Source organism: Aphelocoma coerulescens, chromosome 4A (genome assembly GCF_041296385.1).
Source record: "Aphelocoma coerulescens isolate FSJ_1873_10779 chromosome 4A, UR_Acoe_1.0, whole genome shotgun sequence".
Taxonomy (NCBI): Eukaryota; Metazoa; Chordata; class Aves; order Passeriformes; family Corvidae; genus Aphelocoma; species Aphelocoma coerulescens.
In genome coordinates, this window is record NC_091018.1 from 13,944,315 (window position 1) to 13,949,389 (window position 5,075).

The 5,075-nt window shown below is 54.6% G+C and overlaps 1 pseudogene; it reads left to right on the forward strand.

Moving 5' to 3' along the window:
* Positions 1 to 3,513: 3,513 nt before the first annotated feature.
* LOC138110679 (olfactory receptor 14J1-like) lies at positions 3,514 to 4,658 on the forward strand (annotated as a pseudogene).
* The last annotated feature ends 417 nt before the right edge of the window (positions 4,659 to 5,075 follow it).

Consider the following 5,075-nt stretch of genomic DNA (forward strand, 5'->3'; position numbering starts at 1 on the left):
TCTGAAATTCCATCTAGCCAAGGAATAGCTCCCAGACAAAAGCTGCCAGGAATGTCCAGCTTCCCTTGGATTCCTGAGGGCCAGCTCTCATCTGCCTTTGAAACACTGGGGCTCCTCACTTTTCTGCCAATGGGAAAGAACTGTCCTTCTTGGCCAGACGTCCATGGACAAAACTGGGATTTGGCCTCCCAAATTCCCTCTATCCAAGGATCGCTCCAAGACAAAAGCTGCCCAGACAAACAGGTCTGGCTGGCCTTGGCCTCCTTGAGCCACTGCTAATCAGCCTTTGAAACACTGGGGCTCTGCCCTTTCCTTCCTGGGGAGAAGAGCTGTCATTCCGGTCCAGGCACCCACAGCTGAAATGGAACTCCACCTCCAAAACTCCCCATATGTCCAAGGGTTGCTTTCAGACAGAAGCTGCAAGGACAGACAGGTCTGGCTTGCCTTGGCCTCTGGTGGCTGCCTCTCATCTGCCTTCAAAAGACTGGGCTTCTGTGGTTTCCTTCCTGTAGAAAAGAACCGACCTTCTTGTCCAGGTGCCCGTGGCCTCAAGCACATGATCACTACATAGGGACAAAGGGGCTCTGTGCTCAGTGGAGTGGAGTCTGAGGACAGTGGAGGAGAGTCCTGGGAGGGCTTGAAGGGTGGTTTCAGAGATGGTGGATCCTTTTGACATAGTAGAGAAGAGCCGGCAAAAGAAAGAATTAATGCAAAGGGCAGCTGGGGAGGTCCAGACTGGACAGAAGGAGAAAGGAATTTCTCTCCCAGGGCAGTGCTGTGGTGCCACGTGTCCCCCAGAAGAAGTCTGGAGCAGCCCAAGGCTTTGTGTGCCAAGGCAGAGCCAGGCAGGACGCAGAGCCATCAGCAAAGGAAGGGGCCGGTGAGGTGGGGCAGCCGGGGGGATGACGACAGCCTGCAGGGACAGAGACACAGGGCACGGACACTGTAGGACAGCCTGGGCCGGAGAGGGCAGAGGGATGTGCAGAAGCTGAAAGGCCCTGACAGAGGCAACTTCTGCAGCACTTTGGCCAGGGCTGCTGTCCCTGCCCCTGAGGCCAGTTGGGAGATAAGTGACCCTTGCAGCCCTGGGGCCTCATTGCCTCTTTTTTCCTGCTCAGCAGCATGGCAGGGGCCACCCCATGGTCCTGCCCTTGGCATTGCACATGCCCACATCCCAGTGCCCCGGGAAGAGTCCCGAGCAATGAGGGAGGGACAGGATCTGCCTTTGCGGCGGCTGGGGCACTGCCTGCAGCCAGCCCGGGCACAGCACAGAGGCACAGAGGGGTTCCATCAGTTAGGGCTGGGAAGATGCTGAGAAGTGACCGGGGGAGAATCATTCCCAGCCCTTGACACAGGAAGCCTCTGGCTGCAGGACAATGCAGCTGCAGTTCCTGAAATGATCTCCTCAAGCTGGAACATACCACTGACTGTGGATTCAGGAAGTACATTCTCTGAGTATCCCTGGTGTAGAACATGAGGACATGCTCAGGGCTTCAGCTCAGTCCAGTAATATTTCCAAGACAATCCTTTCTATAAGGATGAAATTTCCTGAGACTGTTTTCCCTTTCCTACTCTTGGGGAATGGGAGGGGGGGAAGTGATAAAGGAATTCTTCATTTTTAAGAGTCCCTGAGGCATCGGAAGTGTAACTTGAGTGCTCTGCAGGAGTTTCCTAAAGTGCTTTCAAGCCACTCCTCTGCCCACGCACAGCACCGGCATCACCTTTGCTGGACCCGCCAGGCTTAGTCTGACCTGTCCTTTCTCCCACCTGCAAGCAGAACCTGTCCCCAGCCAGTGCCCTGCAAACAGGCAGGTTTCTGTAGGGCCAAGGAGAGTGCCCAGAGATATGGGGTCTGTGAGTGCTGGCAGGAAGAGATCAGGCACAGGGAAACACCTCCAGGAGGAAGATCTTCAGCAAGCAGAGAGAAGATCGGGCAATGAGAGAAAACAAAAGGCAGAAATGTTGTGGCACGGAGAGCTTAGAGACCTCCACAGGATGCCCTCGAGTGCAGCCCCTCCCTCTGAACAAGCCCCCTCCGAACAAGCCCCCTCCCCTCCTCTCTCCCTCCGCCAAGCCTCTGCCCTCAGGGCCGGGGGTCCAAGGCGTGAAGCCCCTCCTGTGCAGGCAGAGCTGCAGCAGAGCTGTGGGGCAGCTCTGCAGTCCCGGGCCCAGTTCCCTCTGCAGAGCACAGGGCCGGGAGCATCTGCCTGGCACTGGGGGGCTCTGGGAGGGGGCACAGCTGGCTCAGCTGGCTCAGGGTGACGCTGTCCCCAGTGCCCGGCTGTGGGCAATGCAGCCAGGGAAGGAGCTCAATCTCCCTACATCCAATGCCATCATTAGGACAATTGGCTTTCTTCTTGAGGATTCCCCCTAAGCTCTGAGCTTCCCTCCAGGACGCAAACAGGTCGTGTAGCATCTTTGTGTTACCTGAAAGCCCCACAGTGAGACACAAAAGTTTTATGATGGCGAAAGTGCTGTTGGGTTGGTGAAATGAGCCATGTGTGTATTTGGCTACCAATGTGGGGCTGAGACCTCGAGAAGGGGATGGACATTTGATGGGCTGTGGTGGATCCATCTGCTCTCAGCAGTGTTGGGATGGTTTCTAAGGGAAATATGGGAGGGTGATTATCCTCTGTCTGACAAGGGTGAAAGCCCAGAGGATCTTGGAACAGGACAGAGTGACAGACCACCTCCCCTCACTCTCCACTCACCACCTTGCCTCACAGAACTCGCTCTATTCTCCCCGAGGGCAGCAGCAATGCTGAGTGTTTCTGACATCCAAAACCAGTCAGCTGGGGAGATGAAGAGGAGCTATAAAAACCTCTAGAACACTTTAACAGCTTTTGCCGTTCCTGTTCTTGGGCCCTGGGAGTGCCCTTGTGTTAGCTGGGGTTTCAAAGTGTAACACCAGGACAGGTCCCTGTCCCCCTCCCACTTCTGCACAGCAAGGCTGAATTGTAAAAAGCCCCGGAGCAATTGCCCTGAAACTCATGTCGCACGCAGCCAGCAGCAAGCAGGGCTGCGGCTGGAGCTGAAGGAAGATCTGCTAGAAAAACAGAAGGGTGTTGTCGGTGATGGAACACGGACTTCGCCGGCCGCATGCAAAGCCAAATTTGATCGCACGAGTCAACTCTTTATATACTGTTCCAAACCAACAGTTCAGCAGCTACAAACTTCAGCTTCTAAGGTTATATGTTTTACATCTCCAAGGGCTACAGATTAGCATCTCCTCGCCCAATCTCCCGTTAACTATCCTACTCTTTGTCTCGCCTCTTGCTCTTTGTCTCGCCTCCTGCCAGACGCGGCCCCGGCCCGCCCCGTCTCTCGTCTCTCGCAAGGCCCCACGCCCGCCAAAGCCGTTCTCCGTGGCGACACTCTGAATCCCCATAAGGTGTCAGTGTGTGACAGGAGAAGGATTTGTGGGACATGTCTTGGATTTGGCTGAGAGCCGTTTCCCTTAAGCTGTCACTGCCTTTTCTCCGTGAACAGGTCCCCATGTCCACACACAGCCAAATGTCCAACAGCAGCTCCATCAGCCCCTTTCTGCTGCTGGCATTCGCAGACACGCAGCAGCTGCAGCTCCTGCACTTCTGTCTCTTCCTGGGCATCTCCCTGGCTGCCCTCCTGGGCAGCGGCCTCATCATCAGCGCCGTAGCCTGCGGCCACCACCTGCACACGCCCATGTTCTTCTTCCTGCTGACCCTTGCCCTCACCGACCTGGGCTCCATCTGCACCACTGTCCCCAAAGCCATGCACAATTCCATTTTGGGACACCAGAACCACCTCCTACGCAGGAGGTGCTGCACAGCCTCTTTCTCTTTCTCTTTCTTTCTCTTTCTCTTTCTCTTTCTCTTTCTCTTTCTCTTTCTCTTTCTCTTTCTCTTTCTCTTTCTCTTTCTCTTTCTCTTTCTCTTTCTCTTTCTCTTTCTCTTTCTCTTTCTCTTTCTCTTTCTCTTTCTCTTTCTCTTTCTCTTTCTCTTTCTCTTTCTTCTCTCTCTCTCTCTCTCTTTTTCATTTCAGCGGAGTTTTCCCTCCTCGCCGCCGTCGAGTGCTACGACCGCTACGTGTCCCCCTGCAAACCCCTGCAAGACGGGACCCTCCTGGGCAGCAGAGCTTGTGCTCACATGGCAGCAGCTGCCTGGGCCAGTGGCTTTCTCAATGCTCTGCTGCACACGGCCACTACCTTTTCCTTGCCCCTGTGCCAGGGCAGTGCCCTGGGCCACTTCTTGGGTGAAATCCCACAGATCCTCAAGCTCTCCTGCTCACACTGCCACCTCAGGGAACTCGGGCTTGTTGTGTTTTGCATCTGTTTAACTTTTGGTTCATTTGTGTTCCTTGTTTTCTCCTGTGTGCAGATCTTCAGGGCTGTGCTGAGGATCCCCTCTGAGCAGGGATGGCACAAAGCCTTTTGCACGTGCCTCCCTCACCTGGCCATGGTCTCCCTGTTCCTCAGCACTGGCTTTGTTGCCTGCTTGAAGCCCCCCTCCATGTCCTCCCCATCCCTGGACCTGGCACTGCCAGTTCTGTACTCGGTGGTGCCTCCAGCCCTGAAGTCCCTCATCTACAGCCTGAGGAACCAGGAGCTCAAGGATGCCCTGAGGAAAATGATGACTGGATGCTTTCCAGAAGCACAAACCTGCCTGTTTTCAGCTCCATAGGCTAAAGTGTAATCATTAGAGGCCCAGCCTGCCTTCTCAGGTTGTTTTGGTGGTGGTGGTTTGGGGGCTTTTTTTCTTCTCCTATGTTAATGTTGTGCCCAAAAGATTTTGTTATGCATCTTATTCCCTGTTTACAGGCTGAATGTGACTGTTGACAGGGACTGTGTCAATAAGGAGTCTGCTCTGTGTGTATTCACATGAAAGAAAGGACCCATCAGCAAGGTCTCAGTTTGAGATCCTTTGGTTGAGTCCATCCCTGAAGCTGGAGGGCAGGGCCAGTTTTGCAGGCGTGGGGGGGAAGAGTCCCAGCAGAGCAGCACAGCCAGGGAGCAGCAGAGCTTGGTCTTTTCAGAGCTCCTCTCTTATTACTTCCACTCTCTCCTTTGGAGCCGCTGTGATGGTGTAAGGCCAACAGCT